This window comes from Neolamprologus brichardi, chromosome 7 (genome assembly GCF_056152115.1).
Source record: "Neolamprologus brichardi isolate AB-2024 chromosome 7, ASM5615211v1, whole genome shotgun sequence".
Classification (NCBI taxonomy): Eukaryota; Metazoa; Chordata; class Actinopteri; order Cichliformes; family Cichlidae; genus Neolamprologus; species Neolamprologus brichardi.
The window spans coordinates 6,937,946-6,959,348 of record NC_142110.1 but is presented as its reverse complement, the minus strand read 5'-3'; the positions used below and the strand labels follow the sequence as shown (position 1 = coordinate 6,959,348).

Below are 21,403 nucleotides of genomic sequence, written 5' to 3'. Positions count from 1 at the left end.
TTTCAAGGGCTTGTGCATTCAATTTGGCATCAAAAAGCATGGATCAAAACAAGAGCGTATACAGTTTGTTTCAGATCTGCAAACAAGACAGGGTGAACCCTTTCAGTAGATACTGAAAGTGTATGCTGTACACAAAATTCAGAACCAATCAATCTTTAGCCGGTTTTTCTTTTTTCTTTTGTTTTTCATATTACATGACTGAAATATATCCTCGTATCACAGCAAGTGGAATTATAGGGAATGAACGTATCAGCAAGTACATTAAACAAAGATTTCATTTTCAATTATTGTCAGTTATTAACCCAACTGTCTGACAAGCCATGAATACAAAAGAGGAACAAATTAATGGAGAACCTGAATGCTTGACCCTCACAGTGAGGGGATCCGGTGATTCTTGTTGACAGCTGGGGGTATTTTACTGGCCCGTTCACAGAATCACAGAAAATCACCGATCGCTCAGAACAATCACTTTGTTCTGAGCGATCACGTTCATCCAGCGATAAAACATTTCTGTGATGGGAGTGTTTTCTTCCAGGATGAGAATGCTCACATCCAAGGGGTTATAAAGCTCACTAAGTGGTTTGATAAAAATGATGTCAATCATATTCAGGGGCATTTGCTGTGGGAGCTGTTATTGGCTGAAGTGTTACTTTCATCCATCATCTTCAAAATACCAAATCAGGGAATATCTTTTTAAAGGGTGATGTTTCATCTTTCCAATAAAGTTATGGAAGCTTGAGGAATGAATGTTGAGATACAAGTATAAGGTACAAAATTCAAGGCACTCTGGGAGCACACACCTTACTAAGGGACTTAATGTCAATTTCTCTTAACTTATCACCTGTGTATATGTTAACAATGAACATAATATTGTTAATTGACAACACATTTTCCCCTACAGAATATTTCAATTCCCAGTTTTTTCTGCCGTTTGCCACTACAGGATTAATTTTGGTTATGCTGCTGCTAAGAATCATGAACATCAAAAGCTTCTAGATGTGATGTGTATATTTACATTAAACCAAACTCACAGTCTATCTATCTCCAAAAGTGCTTTTGTTTCCTAAACCTTAGAATGACAAATGGCCATCTGGATAAGAATCTCAGTGGATCTCTGGTTCAAGATTTTTACAGTGGAATTAATTAAACCCAGTTCCTTCCCAAAATTACCCCAACAAACATCTTACTATGACAATAATGCTTGGGAAGGCAATTTAGCAATGCATGAACTAAAGAAATGACAGAAATCATTGCACACAGACAGCGTACACACCTATACACCCATAAAGTAGACAGTGTTTAGAAGTGAAGCCTGTAAGAGCAGATGCTTGCACACACACAGGCTCACTCTCTATGTTAAAAAGCAAAAATTATTAATTGAAAATCTCAGCTGTGTATTTTTATATTTTATATAACTTCTGACAAACTTGGCATCCCTAGGCCTTCGTTCCTGACAAATTACTGGCGGACAAATTACAGAGCTTCAGCTGGAAATGAACAAAAGCCCAACTGAGGGACACGCTCAGCTGGCAGACATTTAACTTTAGCTGGAGAACCCCCGAGTGTGTGTACGTGTGTGTGTCTGTGTGTGTTTATGTATGTGTGTGTGCGTAAAGAAGAGAGAGAGACTTCATGTTAGCAGTCACATCACATCACAGTTTGCAACCACATTGATTAAGAGAGTTACCATGCAGACTAATTTGGACATGGAGCAGACTAAACGGTTACTGGCAACCTCTGATTTTATGTGAGGACATTAGAACACTTTAATTATCTCACATCACCATAAATTATTTTTTTTCCCTTTTCTGTGCAGCTTTTATTTTTACTTTTTTAGTCATATGTTTAGGCATTCGTGAATAATGGATTATAAGCACATGTAATTCTTTAAATAAAGAAACAGCTATTGTGTGTATGTGTGTACATAGATCTAGGTATAGCTGTGGAATTGCTTGTCGGCATGTTTTGTACCACTGCATGCATGTGGAGCTTTTATTTATTTCACTTTATTTGAGGATGTGGCCCTTTGGGACACTGAAAACAAATTCTATATAAACTGTGAACTGCTGAGGGATTACAAGAGCCAAAGCCATCCATCAGAGCTGGACGTATCCTCCATATGCAAGCAAATGAATCAGAGCACGTGCCTCCCCCACCGGATCCATGAGCAGAAAAGGGTGCAAGGGTGTTAGGTGAGGTGAAGAAATGCCCTATAATAAGATGGAGATTAGAAAACCCTCTTGTGATGCTAGAGTAAACGTTCAGGCAAATATAAGAATAAATGACAAATAAGGTCAATTAAATTGGCTCTGTGACAAAGCAAAGACAGCATTAAAACCCATCACGTCTTTTGAAGTGTATAGTGCTAAGCACAGTGTGGCTGTAAGATATCTAGTTATCCCTGAAAGGGTCTGTAATCACTGGAAGTAGTTGCGCAAGACCCCACTCCACACAGCTGTGTATCACTTTTTGCAGCACTGTGGTACTGTCGTCCTCTAGGAATGATTAACCCAGAAGAGCTTAATATAGAAGGAGAGGAAGAAATAGATGGGATAGAAGGATGAGAGGGAAAGAGTGAGAGAGTGAGCAGGGCAAAGAGGACATTACTGAATTCCTTGGAGAGTCTACTCTTTACCTCTGCACATCATACCATGTTCACCACCGTTTAGCAATCTGTCTGCTAATTAATCATGCACTGTAATCAGTCAGATAGGTAGTGAAAAATAGTCTGTGTTCCTATGTATTGGGAAACAGGTACACAGAATAAAAGATACAGACTGAATGCCATTTGCTGTTTCAGTAATTTCATATATAATAGCAATGTTAATGCAATCAGGCTTTGGCATTTACTTAGCTAGGTTCAAGTTGCAGAAATACAGTGCAGACTTCACTTTTTGCTTGGCACCTATGAGTTGTTTTTTGATGATGTACCGTGAGTTTGTTAGACTTAAAGAAATCAGACCAGTGAACAATGGCCAAGTAAATCTTTGATTCTGGAGTTATATCATCTACTAGATGGGATTGGGTGCACTATTCATTATGCTGATAGTGATCTCCAGAGTGGTGGTATCACAGTCACTGGAGATGGATCGACTGCATTGCCATCAGGGCAAGAAATTATGTCTGCAGCTATTTAGACTAATTTTGACATGGTGGCAAAAGCAGCAGGGGTGGGCCGGGTTAGCATCCGACTCAGAACACCAGCCAAGCCTGCTAGCTCCCATACAGCCAACAGTGCTAATCTCCTGCTAAGTGCTAACAATAGCACTGATGTGCTTGCTTTATGGAGGAACAGTGCACCCCACAAGTCTGCCTTGTTTGCACGATGCCCCAGCAGCCAACCATCTTTAACTTTCCCATTACCAAGGGAACAGTAGAGCTGAAATCAGCTCGGGTATTGTTGCTCACCTGAAATAGCTGTGTGATTGAAGGCACACAGGTTACTGGATCTGCCATCACAGGCACCAGGAAATGAGGAAAATGTGGATAAACAGTTCTCTAAACCAGCTCCTTTGCATAAAGCACAATGAGATTAGTGAAAGAGAAAATGTGGAGCAGGATAGCGACGATAAGAGGGGAAGATATAACACTTAGTGTTTAGGGTATTTAGACTGGCAATAGAAGAAGAGAGTTTGGAAGAGTTCAACAAGAGTGGAAATGAATAGATTTAAGCCCTTAGACGAAATGAAAGAATCACATTCCAAAATAATAAATCTATAAAGTTTAAAAAAAACATACTGGGACATTTTGAATTGAATTATACCGATCATACATCGCATGGCTGTTTTTCAAGTATATGAAGTCAAAAGCACAGATTCCTTTTAAACTTTTTGATGTTTTCACTGAGAGACAGACATGTACCTGCTGTCTCATTGGTTGTTCACTTCATATTTCAGTAGAAGTTTGTCATGTTCACATTCTTGTTCATACAGTGAGACAATGCTAAGCTATCTGCCTGAGAAGCCCCACTACAGGGTAATAGAAATACTGCCTAAAGCGTACTTTAATTGACAATTCACTATAAGTAACCTGGTTTTCTAAAAGAGGGTGACTGGTTTAAATAGACCTTCAGTGACTTTCTTTGTCCTCACACATCAGTCTGGGATCCTCCTGTAAATCCAAGCTACTACTACTGCATAACATAATGATGCCTTAGTAGGATTAGGCCTTGCAAACCTTGCAGTATTATTTTCATTTTATATGAAATACAGTGTGCTGTTACTTATAGCAGCAACTCGGTTGAATACTAACTATATACTATAACCTAATAATGTGTTTCCCTGATATTTATATCTGCAGTTTAATGTCTTTCTGGGACACATCTTTATTTACCTTCTCTAATTTGGACAATTACTGTATATTTATGCTAACCAGGATATGCCCCTCTCAAACACTCAGTAATCTTTCATATGTAAGCATATGTGGTCCACCACATTTCATAAAGACTTTAATCCTGTAACAGCTCTGGGCATTGAGTTTGAAACATGGTAAATCACTGTGGACCTTAGCTGCACTGAAAAGGCAAGAGCTTTACCGTGGTATATCAAAGTGCAGTTCTCCATTTTAACACACTCTCTGAAGCTTTCTTTCTTTCTTTTTTCCATCTGTATTTCCTTTTCCCACATCTTTAGGGTTTTCATAGACATAATATCAACTAATGTGTGAGATGTATGGCCTTATGTATATTTCTTTTAGAAATTGTAATTAAACTGTCATTTTAATGCAAATTTACTGCATAATCCAGAAGTTGAAACATCATTATTTCTGTGACTTCCTTGATTGGGTAGAGAAGGAGAGAAGGTTTGCCTGATCTTGGTAAATTGAATGACAACCAAAGACACAGCTAGAGAAAGAGGGACAGCAATGTCAAACACAACACCAAGTTAGGCAGGCATCTGGTGAGTGGGATTAACTTGCTGTCTGAGTTCACAAGCAGGTCTGACACACCAAAAGCTACAGCAACCACACTCAGCACACATGACATGTGGAGTGAACAGCAGTCTTCTTGGCCAGTTACCCATTTTCAAGGTGAGGCATTAAACTAAATGTGTGATATATTTTACGGTCAAATAAAATAGATAATGCTTTGCCCCGTGGACATTTTATCCAGACATTATGCCAAAGTACAATATACTGACCAATTTGTATTAAAGTATGCATTCAGTCACTACTGATTGGGTTCTACGTAAACATATTTTCCTATATCCAGTCAAGCAGTTTTAGTGCCTAAAGCCAAATTTACCAATTAGAAAAAAGCAACAACATTTTTCTTTAATTAAATTATTTGTGTGAGTGCAGGTTGAACATTCCCATAATAATGGACCTCATATACTGTAATATACCATTAGATATACGTGTTCAACCTTTGTAGCTTCATGGGTTAGATTTATAATATAAATATGAAATTACATATTTCCCACAATTACACTAACACTCTTATGGAGTGTTCTTCCCAGTGAACTTGTCATTTCTAGTGTAAATTCAAAAGAAAATGTGATAATATTTCCTCTGGATCTATAAAATTCAGATCCTCAAAATCTAGTTAAAATCTGTCATCTGAGAAGGAAGGTTGAAATTTCAACAATGTTAATATGTGTCGTATTTTTTTGTTTTTGTTTTTTAGGTTAAGGTTATTATAAACCTTTACCACTAGGTACCAGGTCTTAGCCCCATCATCCAGATGGTGAAGGGATCCAGCCAAAGAAGGAGTCCCACTGGGCTTGGTTAGCTTGTGGGACTCCGCAGGCAGCTGACAAGTACTAGCAAGTAGCTCTGGGAGTAGGTGAGGCAACAACTCAAATGTGGGGGGGTTTGATGGAACAAGACTTTCAGTCAGTCTCAAAGTGATTCTGGCAAAGTATCAGATGATTCCGGAAAGGAAAGTGGTGCTCGACTCACCCGGTTTACAGTGTGTGGGTGGGGTGCTTCTGACTTCACTGAGGATATGTTCATGGAGTGGAAGCATTACTTCAAGGCTCTCTGCAATCACACTGATGCATGGAGCAGGCATCCAACCAGAATTTCTAGGTGGCGCTAAGTGGCAGGAAGCTTCCACCTTGGTGGCCTCAGAATCTTGTCTCTGTTTTTTGAAGAGATGACATGGTTGTTTTGGCAGGATTAAAAATGAGTCTCTCCAAGTCTGAGCCCAGATCAGGGATGAGTGGCTGTCCCAAGTGGAAGAGTTTAAGTATAGTGGCCTTTATGAGTGAGGGGAGAGGAAAGCATGAGATTGAAACATGGTTCGGTATAGCACCTGTATTATTGGGGACTCTTTATCATTCTGCAGTTGTAGTTTGTAGTTGTCGATTTACCCACCTATGGTCACAAGTGAAAGAATAAGACCATGGGTACAAGTGGCTAAAATAAGTTTTCTCTCAGGACACGGTGGAGAGATTATGTGTACCCCGGGTGAGCTGGAGGAAGTGGCTAGGGAGACTGAGGTCTGGGCTTCCTTGCTTAGGGTGCTGTCCCTGTGATTCAGACCCAGATAAGCAGTAGAAAATGGTCTGATGATGAGGTTTTACCAAACAGCTGTTTCCACTGCTGCACACTCCTGTTTGCCATCGATGAACAAGCAAGCAAATGCCCACTTGGAATTAGCAATAATAAATCTACCAGTAAATATACATACTGATATGTGTTTCCAGTCGTTATCAAACTATGTTTCTTTTTGTTATACATTGAATTCATAAGGAGAGACCCAGTGTCCCACTTCATGTTACTGTACCTCTGTAGCACTAAAGATGGTGAAAACAAGACACTTGATACGAAGAAAGAAATTAAAATGTTCCTGACGTACGGTCGCTTGACAACACTGGATAAAAAATGCTTAATTTAATTCTAAAAGTTTATGCAGAACTTTCTTAGTCAATATAGTCCTTGTTACCATATTCCAGCATTTTTCCGTCAGCTAATTTGGATTAAGGTCCACTTCACAGAGGCTGTAATCACAATGCAGCTGATCCTTTGATGTTGTTACAAATGAGTACAAAAATGGCAGAACAGTGTTATGAAGATTTGTTCTCCTATTTTACTAGTGAGAACACTGTATCTCCCCTAAATCAGTGAATCTCGTTTTCTTCAGCATGATGAAATCCTCCATTGTCACGTTAAATGAGAGGATCGAGTATCCGAGCTTTTTGGGTTGAAAAAAAGACTTTCTCCTGTTTGCCCAGCCATCCATTGAAGACTATTTGCATTTTATGACATTTATGGGTGTCCTTCCAACACTTGCAGTATAATTTATGTGACTTATACAGCTCATTTACAGATTGATAGCTGCCATTCTTAACTGGATATAATGAATACCTCATCACTGCACAAAAGTTACTGTGCTCTGACTTTATGCCAGAGACTCCACAGAGCCACTTTCATTCTTCATTAAAACCTAATTTGTCTTTAGAAGACAGAAGCCTTTGTAACACCCTCTGTTTTTATGCATCACTTTAGTCAGTACAAGAAAACACAATTTGCCATTAAGGTTCATCATTCAAAAATGAACACTGAAATGAAACTAAAGAAAGAATTCCAATTAAGAGAGAGTCACGTAGGGCAGGGTGCTGGGAAGTTTGAGGTTGATTGTCCACAGTACAGACAGTGATAAGGAAATAGCAAGACAGCAGTTCATGACTTATACATTCTGCATTTACGGAACTGCTTTGTCCTTCAAAAGACCTTGTCCTGTTATAGCAGTCAACCAGGCATGTCTGCTGCGATCTTATCCAGAGTACAATAGGAAGAGCTTGTTTCTATTCCACTTCCTTACTGAAGGGTTTTAACCTTTTTTCGCTGTAAGGGGCACCTAACATTCATATGACCTCTTTTAACTACAAAACTCCACATTCCAATTCAAGCATTGCAAAATGAAATAGCATAGCAGAACTGTGCCTTTGAGCAAAAAAAAAAAAAAAATGCAATATGATGGCTTGGACATGATAGGGCCTTTATAGATTAAAGAAAGAGGTAGACATGAAGCTAATGAAAACAGAAAGAAACTGACTCGCTTTTATGCTCATGCATGCTTAGTGTTATGCAAATCCAGACCATACCAGTGGGGGTGGGGAAGAGGAATGATTGCATGCCAGTGACCATAGGCGTCCCACCTGTTTCATCAAGCACAGAATATTCTTTTAACCTGTCCACGCTGTCCTAAAAACAATAAGTCTCCCGAAGGGCTTTGTGAGCCTCTGCTAGAAAAAAGGTTTATTCTGGATTTCGTTTTGAAGCGCATGGTTTAGCATAGTCCACCTGATTTCAAGTCTGTTTTTCCATCATCTTTTTCAGTAATGCTGCACAAAGAGACATACTTGTGGCTCAATACTTGTTTGCAAGTCAAGTGGAGATTTGAATCCGCTATTACTTTGTCCTAAAAATAAAGTTGCAAAGGAGCAAACCCAAATCAGTGAAGCAAGGATAGTGCTTTCCAGAAACACAAAAGGATCAAGTGAAGAAGATCCGCACGCAGTGATCGACCTTTGTTTCCAACACCGACGCTTGCATCAACACAGACATACAAACACCGTCGTTTACACACACAAACAGACACACACTCATAAACCTCTGTACTATGATGCAGCCCCAGAGAGAAAAGGCAATCCTCACACCTAATGAATATTACAATGAGCTGGATCTGGGTCATTAATATGACACAGTCGTTACACTGGAGCCCAATTAGCAGTCAACATAGAGCCTGGAACGTTCCCCTGTTACTATACATAATCACTATATCACTGCGACAGACTCGGAGCAGGGAAGGATCAAACTGCAGTCACATACAAGGAATATCAGAGACTCTTCTATGGATAGCGCGACTCGATGAGGAGGTCACAGCTGTTTGATAATATTCAAACAAACTAGAAAACTAGAAATATTACACCTGAGTTCCACATGACACAAAATCCTCCATTATAAATAATATCACATATTATGCAACGTCGTATGCTGTAAAATGAGCATCACCATTAAAACTCGATGATGTTTGACAGTAGATTACTTATGATTCAGCCCAGTGTGGGAGTTAGTAGCTTAGAAGTGTAAACAAATATATAAAGTTTAAAGGAAGAAATATATTCCTTAAGCTATTTCACAGAGATCTGAGAAAAAAAAATTCCTGAGATCCAACCCACTTTTGTGCAGTTATGCTAAGTGGCAATTCGGTAGCAATAAAAATATGACAAACACTTAACAAGATCTTTGTTGTCTTCTGTTATGTGATTCCTAATAGGCTTCCCATCTGCAAGCACTGACACAAAACAGTTGGGTGTATTACTGCTGGGAATTATGTCTTAGTTTCTGTTATGTGGACACAAGTACAATTTTTCAGTCTGAGTGCCCAAAAGGAAAATTACATTCCCTAATATTTCCAGATTTCGCTGTAGCAATGTGATGTTTATCAACCTGTCTATAACCACCTCACGTGATGCATTTAAAACTGGCAGATATTTTTTCAGATTGGCAGCTGCCAAATGGCTCTTTAACAAACATTTCTCTTTTTAAAAACAACTCAAAGAAAAACTCTGTGCAAGGAGTTTTGCTTTTGGCTTTTCTCTCTATGACTGCTTACATCCATCAGTTTAATTTTGTGTTTTTATCCATTAGAATTACACACTGATGTACAGATAAACATGAGTCATTCATAGAGAACTTTGTTGTTGTTATGTGTTGCTTTTTGGTTTGTTTGTTTGTTTTTTACAGCTCTCCAATTATCTTTATTGACGAGTTGTAACCAGGAAGAAAATAATTGTCTCCCAGTCTTAATTCCTGACAAACTGACAGTTTGAATGTTTAAGGGTTTCATTTCATATGTTTAGAATTAAACATACTACTTGTAAATGGTAAATGGCCTGTATTTGTATAGCGCTTTACACATCCACATCTGACAGAGGTGAGGCTGCCGGACACTGGCGCCACCGGACCCTCTGACCACCACCAGTAGGCAACGGGTGAAGTGTCTTGCCCAAGGAAACAACGACCGAGACCGTTCAAGCCGGGGCTCGGACCGGCAACCTTCCGATTACAAGGCGAACTCCCACTCTTGAGCCACGATCGCCCCATTGTTGTCTATGAGGGAGATGAGCCATTAGCCAGGCATGCATGAGTTCTCTTATTTCCATCCAGCATTTTCGGCAGCTTTTATTTCTTTTCACACATGCGGTTGCAGAGCGGACTGACAGCCGCTGTCACAAGGCCTTGACCTAAGCGGCGAAACAGACTGGTACCACAGCAGACTCTATAGAGACAACTTGGATTAAATCAAGTGTAAGTCAATTCTTGTCAGATCAAAACTATCATAGTAGGGCAGCCTTGCCTACATGCAGGTGCTAGGATGAGTGACACATTAAGGTCAGAGTCTAACAGGGTGAGTGGGTAGTGAGAGAAAAGCAACAAAAAAAAGATACCGAGACTCACTGATACACTGATGCATAAATCGAAAATATATCATGTATTTAAAAAATAAAAACACGATTCTGCGCACATGCACATGTACCTGAATGAAAACGCATGATAAGAGTATAAGAGTATCTTTAAAGGTGCTAGAGTTGTCAGCAACACATTTTATATATAGCTTGTTTTTGAATGATCAAAGATGCAATGTCTGTATAACTTGAAAGTCTAACAATGAGACGACTAACTGGTGTGTGACCATGCTGTGTTGTATTGTGGGGCTTTGACTGATGACCAGACTCCTGCTGTGGAGCACAGTTGAGCTACCATGTGATTGCCAGCCCGACTGAGCTTATGAGTTAAAAAGCTGATCTGAGAGACAGACGGCAAAGCTAGACCCAGATGTCCAGATCCCAGGCACTCTTTCTGCACTCCTGGGTCTGCAGAAGGCACTAGTTTTGAAAGGCACCTGCATGTGGTTTCACACACATACATATGCTAAGCAGAAATCTACAGAGAGTCCATTTGATAATCAAAATTCACATGCATGGCCATTGAGGACGAATCAACCGGTTTAGATTTTGCATGTAATGGTGTGCAAACAGCTTATGCTTCAAAGAGCTTATTAAATGTTAAAAATATAACCTTTTATCAGTCATTGAATCAACAGGCTTATGTTCAGTGGCCAGAATATGTTGTTGCTTGTTTGGGCACTGTGTTGTAGTTTTTTGTTGTAGATTTTTTTCTCTTCCATATAAGTCATTTATGTTCCAACAGCTGAATCTTTTTTTTTCTTTTATTGTGTCATTGCTTTCTTTTTCCAGGTTTCCTATGCTTTGATGCTTTCACCTGGGGACACCAAAAACTACAATAAGGGTAAAAATAAGGGGCCCCTAGTTAGGTGCTATTTTTGCCGTCTTGGAGAGTGAGATACAAAATCTGTGCATCTACCCAGCAGATAAAGTTTGCTATTTCTAAGGACACAACACTACCGGACAAAAAAAATCATCCTATCCACAGAGAGCCGTCAAATAAATATATATTTTTTAATCTCAAAAACAGTATATGTTTAAAGCTAAACACCTGCAACCATATAGACATGGCTTTTCCACCATTCGTCATCCTCTTTCAGATTAATTATGCTAACAGGATTCAGGCTGCATATTACAAAAGCTTGTTAAGAAAGTGAAGAAAGACAGAATTGTGGTGTTTAATTTTAAAACATCCGACCGTATCGAATTTAGATTTTAGTTTTGTCACTAAAGGCTGGTGTCCGCTGACAACCTGTGTTTTAGTTAACAGCTTAGAAGCTGCCTTGGGATGTGCTAGTCATGGATCTGTTGCTATGCGACCACTAAAAACCTGTTTGAAGGGCATATCTCCAGTTCAAATGTTTTTAACTTTGAGTGTTTGGAGCACTATGGGGGTATGAAGCCCCCAGCACACAAAGCTCACTCTTAAATTCCACTGTCAACAGCAAAAGATTGAGGAAACAGCACTTGAGGGGAAATGTCTTCTTTTGTAACCCGCCGTCAATTTAATTTTTGTCTTCTTTTTTTTTAAACAATACTTAGATATCCATACCTCCATAAGGCAGATTCTGGAGAAAAGTAAAATGAGGGAGAAAGAGATAGCCTGGCACCCATTCCCACCTCATTTAACCTTTTAATTTAAGAGCAAGAATTAAAGTGGAGGCCAGGGCCAGTATCACTTTAAACAGACACTGCCCAGTTGCCCTGAAGACAGGAAGAATGACTCCTCTGTGGTGCATACATATTAATTTGCTGTGGAAGTGTGTGTATCTGTGCATGTGCACATGCATGTGTGTGACAGCGAAAGAAAGAGGGAAAGAATGTGTCTGTGTTTGCCCTGTACTTATTAAGCAAGATATTATTAACCGAGTCATCACATCATTCCTACCTCGGGTGCTGTCACTCTCGTTTTAGTAGCATGTGACATTCCAGTGAGGTCAAGAAAAGAGAAACTGGCAGTGAAGAGGAAGGTGAGGATTACTAAGTCGAAAAGACACCATCATCATGACCGGTAAGGTGGGTGATGTAAGGCAAGCGGTGAGTAATGACGCATCCTGAATTCAGGTCAGTGCTCTTAGCTGAATTTTACAAGGGAAGCAACGAATCAGAGCAATTGTGATGGAGTTGAAAGAATTCTTTATTAGCCATGAATCACAGTAGCAAAAATGTTTGAATCTATGTTGATTCAAAACACCGCGCAATGTTGCCACACCGAGTACACTTATCTACATTTCATTCAGTCTACTAGTGTTCCCACGATGTGAGTGGGAGCCGGGGCAGAAAAAAAGAAGCAATGCTCTCTGGCCTCTAGAATGATAGAATGGCACTTTTATGATGTCTCCCAGATTATTCGCTGAGATGGATGGGCTGAGCTGGATGGGCCGAGCTGGAACACCGATTGATTAATCCATCGGCTGGTGGAATGTGCTGTGGCCGTCCCCCTGCTCAGCTGTTCTTTCTTTTGGACAGAACATTCAGACAGACATGCAGGAAAGGATGACTAACGAGCAGGGCTGCTGCAGATACCATTCATGGTGCGTGTGTGCTGTGCTGTGCCCAAGATGCTTGCTTGTGTCTAGTTGATAAAAAAAAATATCTCAGGTTCAGATGATCTTCCACAGTGGCAGAGTACTGTAACGACTACACGAGGAAGCCACTGATAGAGTGCACTTACAGTGACAAAACTGTGACAAATTCCCACATTTTACCACAGCACTCTCTTCAAAAGATTACATGCGTCATCCAGAAGAAGAAACTGAGGTTAGCTTTTTTATCGCACTCACAATAGCTGCATAAGATGCAGATTTGCAACACTGTGTCAGTAGCCATCACATTAATAGTAATCCACCGCTGGCTTATGAAAGCATCTTTCAGATGTTTCCTTTAAGGTGACTCTCTTCTCGCCTACCTCTTCAGCTATGCATGATTAATCAACATGTCACACCCACATGTCTAAAATCTGCAGTCATCAGCCATGGCTGTGGATTTTAGACATGCACTTCCAACAGCTTCAAAATATATTTTTGCTGCTTCTGTCCTATTCTCGAGCTCCACACACTTACAAGTTTCTCTAATATGATATCTATGTGGATATAATATTGCCATAAACACTGTGCCACTATGTATAGTTATGCTCAACAGGGTGTTTCATAAAAATACATGCACAATACTAAAATCCAAATGTACCGTAAGCTAAGAGCACAATTAATTATTACTGCAAGTATATGGTTTTAGCTTGAGTCCATTATTATTATAATTAATTATACCATAGCTATCAACATCATCTTCATATGAAGGCTCCTTTCACCTCCAGCATTATGGCTTTCAGCTCCTATCTAGCCTAGCACTGAAGACCCCCAGCATCGCACTGCTGGTTTCCAATACAAAAGGGAGTAGATAACGGATCACTGTAACTGTTCTCTTTCTCACTGAATGAAACCCCCTGAGAGATTTTATACCCAGAGAATATGAAAAATGTAGGGGTAGTTCCATTATTGATACAAGTCCCCGGCAGTGAAAGAAATGAATGCTAATGGTGTCCTAAGCCAGGCTTTACAGAGATTAATCCGATTTGAAAAATGAACATTTTATTATAAGGCACACAGTGATGGCCTTGATCTGAACTGAGTCACAAGCTGAGGAGGGGGAAAATGACAAAGGGAGTGTGGGGAGGGAACATGGGTATACAGCCTGTCGCTTTGCAAGACCCTGGCACCTTATTGCAATGGTGCCCTTTCCCAGATGACAAGTTCATTAATTTTCTGACGCGGCTGCTTGGAATGATTTTCAATAGATAAGTCAGACAACAATGGCTAGAGAAATTGGACATAAAACAGATGTCTATGGTAGAGACATCATCAGCCGAAGACTGGATTTGTGTGAGCAGCGGAAAGTCCCACTTGGTCCCTGAGTTGCACCTGCTCTAAAGCTATTTCCTACTGCTTAGAAGGACTAATAGGGACACACTGGAGATACAGTTGTTGTCCATCTAGTGTAGTGAAATAAACAAGCACTAATCCAGAGTGGCCCAGTGAATCAGTCAGTTTCAAACCCATTTGCTCCTTATTTTGGCTGGATCCTTACAACCCATAGCTACAACCCACTTCCCTCTCCAAGAAAATCTCCACGGGGATGAAAAAAAGGTTTGAGTAGTGTTAAATGGGGAGGAGGAAGAGTCTCTCTGCTTATTACTATGAATCACTCTGTACCAGCTGCCAACAAACATCAGCAAACTTGGGAAAAATGTAGGGGGGATTTATCTTGCATAAGCCTCTGACAGGGCAAAAACATAAAATCAGCAGTCTAATTTGTCTCCCCAAGGTGATGCCACTCCATCATATGGAGGGCTTTCCTTTCAAGTGGGTGAATAATGTCTGCCATGTTTCTCACTTTCACAGGTGAGAGATGCAATTTATTCTTTGTCTCAAGAGTGACAGCCACCTCTATTTATGCTTTTACCACCAACACTGGTTTGTCACCTTCTTGACAAACATCTATTTTTAAGCCCACCACCAACATAACACAAAACCAGTGGCACTTCGTGTACTTATATGCATATTTTATGAGCTGTGGGTGTGGTGTGTGTATATGTGCTGGGGTTGATACTTTAATAAAATGTTTAATCTTTAATTTGAGGAGCAGGTAAAATGAGTCAGACTGCAAAATGATTTACAAAACATGTTGTGCCACATGAAATGCTATGAACTTCTCCAATATCACATCTGTTGCTTAGTTGCACACAATCAATGATATTCTTCAGCCTGTTTAGTGGCTGTGATTTTTGAGCCATTATCTACAACATCTATGCCTTTTCCAGTTGAGTAGAGGATGAGTGACTGCCGCCACTTTTAATTTCAGCACTAGGAGAAAGGACAGCTCCCTCTCCGGCTACCACAGAGGGCGGTGAACAAGTGCTTTTTGTGTAAGGGACCCCGAGAAAAGAAGGGGGAGGGTGGAGAGGAAGAAAACACAATATTTGGTCATTAATCAATCGTCAGCTAAGTCATCCAAAGCTTGGATTTTCAAATTTAACTTGAACATGTTTTGGCTGATGTTAAGTATTTTTCGCGGTTGCTGTAGCGTACAAGAACACGTGCTAAAATATGGCAGACTTTCCTATACTGAAAGTAGGTTGAGCGCACAGAAGTACAGACTGGATGGATTGATAGGCGGGTGTAGGGATTGCAGGTGGCGTGTCCCCGTTTAGTCACGTTACAGTGTGAAAAACCAAAATCAGATGCTTTAAGTGCACTTCACCTCACAAAGATTCCTCTTTACCTGTTTAATTTAGAGGCTCAAATCGGTCTCTCTCTTTTTCTTTTAACAGTTTAAGACATCTAATCTTGATACTGCGCACTCGAAGACGCGCAGTTATAACAAGCACACCAATGCGAAAGCGCGCGTCATTCCATTATGCTCTGAATCACCCCACAATTAAATATCTCTTCGTTAGAGGTCGCAGTATAAGTAAAGTGAATGGCAAAACCTCGGGAGCGCTGCGTGCTGATTTTGTACATATCAATCATCAAACAGCGAAGATAAACTTCCGTATTTTGACATCCAACGGAGCGAAAGGGCTGAATAGGATAGTTATACTATAGAGAATAGTAAGACATTTAGAAATATGCTTTCCCTCCCAGTACATTATAAACAATAACTTACTTATTTACAGAGAAATGCCAAGGTCTGGAAGATCTCCGCCGGCGAAGAACAGCTCTTCTTCCGCTGCCTCCGCAAAAACTGCATCGAAAAAAAAAATCCGCAATACTCAGGCAGTTTTGGAAAATCCTTTGTTACCTTTCCTTTTCACACTCATTTTCTTCCACGTCTCAACACGACTTTGTATGTAATCCAAACATTAGTCCGGATGCAATGCAATTAACTCTCACAGTGATGATAATGCATCCGATATTTCCTCCCTTTTCAAGACGCACATTTCAGAAGGCACCCACAAGTGCCATTGTTGAAACAACTCGTGGCAAAGCGATGCCCACTGTGGTCCAAGATTTTCTCCAAGTGACGACTTTTTATTTTCTCTTTGATATCAATAATATGCTCTTAAAGCCTTTCATGTAGACCTTACGGTAGACCATCATCCATACGTTGAGCTGTGAAGGTGGGGTTATTTTAAGAACCCGACTGCTCGCCTACGTGTCAAATGTAACTTTTCATCAAGTCCCTATTGCTTCTTAGCTATCAGCCCTGATTAAATTTCACCGCACAACCCAGTGCGGATTTCAAGATGCTTATTTCTCTTCCCCCTCCTGGTTTTACCGATAAAAAGAAGTTCCGCAGTACAGTGATTGAAAGGGTATCCTGTAGGTTGGAGAAGTGATAAAGTTGTCACGATTAGAGATAATCTCTCTCTTCAGATTGCTCCGTTCTCCATATTTAAGAGGGAAATTCGTTATTCTGGGATGCAGCATCGGAAGAAAAAATTCCAGGCGGTATCCTTCAGAAGCCTTTAAAACCCCATCACAAATTCAGGCAGCGGCTCCCAAGTGTGAAGAGCCTTCGTTATACACCAAAAGCGCTATTCTTACATGTTTTCCGAACGGAGCTTTGATCTCACCTTGTCTGGACGGGAGTTATGGTTCATCAAAGGCTGTCATCACTTCTGCGCCCCCGCTGTATATTTCGGATATTCGACCCTCGCCTCTCCATTGATGTGACACACACACCGGGGTAAGGTTTTTTTTATTTAATGTTTTTTTTTTTTAGGGTTATTATCCACAAATGGGTGGTTGTCCAAGTCCAGGCTTCCCCCCTCTCTCTTGTAGACTGCCGTGCGTATTAGGCTGCTTCACAATATAACCCGTTCCAAGACGCGCAATCAGGCAGTATGCATCGGTGCGCTTTACAGTGCCTCAGTGCGCTCAGCATTTTCGTACCAAAATAAAACGCACGGACGGACGATGAATTGATAAGTTCAGGAGGGGCCATCATATAGGTTACCTCCCACTGACAAGCTGCTTTCTCCAACTGAGACTGTTCCGCCAGTCACTGCTGGTGGATCGACTCTGCCGTCAACCGCAGGACTGGAGCAGCGAGGGCAGGAGATATTGTTTTCCCTCTCTTTCAGTCTTCATGGTGCTCTCTTTGAACTTCTACAGCTTCTAAAATTTCACCGTGTGCGTCCATGTCGTCCTGAAGACTGGCATTCATTAACTGATTCTTTACCATTGCCCCTTTTATTCACTGGTCAGTTTAAAAAAGGGGGAAACAAACACAAATAGTTGTTTATTAGTGTGTGCGTGCGTGGCAGAAAACAGCCAGCAGGCGAGCGAGCAAGCAAGCGACAGAGAGGAAGAAAGAGAGAGAGAATGAGAGAGAGTGATTTAGCTTAAGTGCAGAGACAGACAGATTCCTCCCATGTGTATCTTGCAAATGGGACGCCACTGCCACCTACTGGTTCGCTTCTGCTGTTAGGTGTATGGTATTCTGATGATGGCCTCGGGCAGATTGTCGCATAGGACTGCTCTCCCATGACAGACTAGATTTTGTTTATATTGGGTTATTTATATCATGTCTATTTGTATTTTAAAATGCTGTAAGAATCATCAAGAGAGAGGGGCCTTTGCTATACTGCAAATAAAACAAAGTAAATGAGAATGAAAGATGAGAGAAGAAACACCTTTGACAATTCTGGAGGTCGATTAATATGTGTTATAGTCTCTCACAGGCTTCAGCACCTTAGAACTTATTTATAAATGCTGGCTGAGTTGTACATGAATTATGAAATAGGCCTACACGATGCAGTTTTTTAACATGGCGGCTGACACCAAAGACTTCAGGTCTTCAGGAAGATTATTGCTTGTGAAGCGTTTATCTTAGGCAACCTGCTGTACTGCACATATGCTAAACTCAGGTATATTATACAGCATGTATAAAAATAGAGCAAAGGGAAAAAAGCAAAGCATTTATTTACAGACAGGCCAGTTACAGTATGTCTTATCTTGTAGAGTGTATCCATTCATGAACCGTGCAATAGGAGATGTGAGAAAACATTTGAATGCCAGACCAGGGATCTGTCGATCTAGCTGTCAACATCTGATCTCATTTCCCTCAGTGCTGAAGGCGTTGCATCATTCATCTGTCTTCATAACTGTCGACCTGCCTGTCTGTGTGTCTGGCATATGGTAGTAAAGAGCACCGCCCTCTTTGCTTTCTAGTTGAGGGAGACATCATTAAGTAAATCCCCCTTTTCAGTAAAATCTTCTTGCTACATATTTGCCTCAGAGCATGAATTAAACCTTTTAATGTATATAATTGCTTAAGTATTCAAGCACGCCATTTGACATATTCTTAACTAAACCATTGCAACAAACTGTAGCTATTTGCACAGTTACACAATTTATTTATTTAGTTTTGCTTTGGCACATTCAATTTTAAAAATGATACCACGTGAAAATGTCGAGTGGATGGATGGATGTGAATTGCAAAAACAAAACTAAAGGCATTTGCCATTAATTCTTATTTGATTGCACATTGTTTAAGTAGAGAATATCATTTCACTCCTTTTGATCTTTCTAACGTTTTTTATTATTATAATACAAGTATGCAGGAACATTCTCTGTGGTCAAAGTTAGCTATAGTATTTCATCATACAGCAGGACACCAGTGCTGCTTGAGTTGGAATATCTATGGCTGGACAAGCCAATCAGCTGTTCTCAAGCTGACCACTGGTAGACCACATATCAGGCAAGAGGTGAAGGTGGCTTTAGTACAGAGTAAGACGTGTGGGGCCAGTCATTCTCAGAGTGACAAGGGCAAGGAACGCTACCTTACAGACTAATGGTCATCCTTGGCATTGTAAAAATGATAATTGCCTAACAAGAACAATATGAATTACACACACACACAAACACACAGTGGTGTTGCAGGCTTCAAAATGATTGCCCTTTATTTTATTCATTTTTCTTCCTTTTATTATCGCTTTGCAATGATGCCCTTGGAAAAAAGTTTTTGTTTTGTAAGAAGAGAGGGTAAAAAGTAGTGCCAGTGGCAGCTTAACACAAACATCTCTTCCTTTCCATGACAATATTGCATTGTCAGGAGCTGAATAATTCATGTGTTGGGATGTAATTAGATAATGTTATAATCATGTTGGGTATTTCTTTGTGTCTCATTCAGTCACTCAAAAGAAAATGTTTGTACTTCCTGAACTTTTTCTCAGGCTGGACAAAATGTAGACATATGTAACTATAATATAATGTTGCCCAAACATTGTGCATATGTTGGCAGCTGTATCATTTTATATAGATTATACACTCAGCAGCCAAGATATCAAAACCAGTGACCGGTAACAAAAGCTTTTCAACATTTTATCAGAATAAAATGCTTTGCTGGGACACTCTGAGCCCTGGTATTTTTGTAGCTGTTGGCTTCATTCCATAGCCCATCTAAACACAATTTCAGACCAGGCACAAAATGTGCTGTACCTCACCACCAAAAGTGCATAAGAACAACTTGACACAAAGTCCAGAATTTTTACTTTGCTCCCAAATTCCAAGATTTAAACTAAACAAGCACCAGAACAAGAAACAAGAATTCTCCTAATAACCCAGAGGACCCAAAGACGCTGCACAACCAGAGGCCAGATGACTAAAAACACCCTTAGAGGTTGGTGGCCATGTGCAATTGTGCAGCTCTAGCAACAAAAGCAAGAAATCCATCCACAGCACGTCTTTTATCCTGTCTTCCTTCTCTCACCCCAACCGGTCGCAGCAGATGGCCGCCCCTCCCTGAGCCTGGTTCTGCCGGAGGTTTCTTCCTGTTAAAAGGGAGTTTTTCCTTCCCACTGTCGCCAAAGTGCTTGCTCATAGGGGGTCATATGATTGTTGGGTTTTTCTCTGTATCTATGAAGCGCCTTGAGGCGACTTTTGTTGTGATTTGGCGCTATATAAATAAAATTTAATTGAATTGAAATCATTTGACTGACTAAATTTTTTAAGTTGCATCCTCATTCACCTCTTGACCACCTACTTCACGGTTGCACAGACAGCAAACCTCAGTTTCTTTTTCTGATCTAACCTCCATATTTAGAACGATCACTGGTCTTGAGAACTGGGTACAACTCAGAACCCCAAAAAACCCAACACTCTTCAGTGAGATTCTTGTCGTTTTTGCTGATATTTACAGGATCATGCACTATAAATCTGTCCTCTGTGGTCAGACAAAGAATAAATGGTGGGTGAAAATTGTGTTTGTGTGACCTAAAATGGTGAGTGTGCCATCTGCCCATTGAAAGCCCAGGAGTTTTTTGACCACTCCAACACACTCTTCACTCAACGTTCGCCCTACTTTTCCTCGCTCTAAAATTCCCATCTCTCCATTATTTGGTTTTGTTGTTTCACAGTTGCATTGCAGATTTGATGAAGTGCACAATACCCTTCCCATTGTTTAGTGTTCTTTGTGATTCTACATGCTCACATATTTAGTGAGAAAGGGGTGCTGTGGCACCTACAGCTGCCCCCTCTAAATGAGGCTCTGAATACATTAATAATGTGTGTTATTTATTTTGAGATCTTCCATTCATTATTCATGATGTTTTTGGAGGGTACAAGACATCACAAGTGATTTCCTGCAGGGCTCAGCAGCAATAAAATAATGTTGTAAGGTGTGCGAGAGATAGGACAGAAAGGCAAGACTGCAGGCCTGTGAATATTTCACTAGTTGATCACTTGTGTAATTGTCCACATCCATATTTACTCCTTTGCAGTCGCATATCGTTTTGAATTGGGTTAGCGTGTAGAGCCAATGGAAAACATTTTACTAACGCCACAGTAAAGTTGTTTCTGAAATCCAAAGCAATTCATCATATTTCACAGACTTGATAATTAGTGCATCAGTGTGTTTCTCATCCTATTTAATGTCCACTTTGATCCTCACTAATCTCTAACTGTACCGCTTATCAGTGGCTTCCTTTGGCCCATAAGGCTCATGTTAGAAGAATGAATTTGTAGTTTCCATCTTTAACCAGTTTTTGC

The 21,403-nt window shown here is 40.3% G+C and overlaps 1 protein-coding gene across 1 annotated transcript in view; it reads right to left on the bottom strand.

Moving 5' to 3' along the window:
- lrrc4ca (leucine rich repeat containing 4C, genome duplicate a) overlaps window positions 1-17,680 on the bottom strand; it is a 50,238-nt gene extending 32,558 nt beyond the window's left edge. Inside the window, exon 1 of the mRNA XM_006789560.3 lies at window positions 16,077-17,680. The gene's annotated coding sequence lies outside the window, so the exon portion shown is untranslated. The remainder of the gene's footprint in view (window positions 1-16,076) is intronic.
- Between the last annotated feature and the right edge of the window lie 3,723 nt (window positions 17,681-21,403).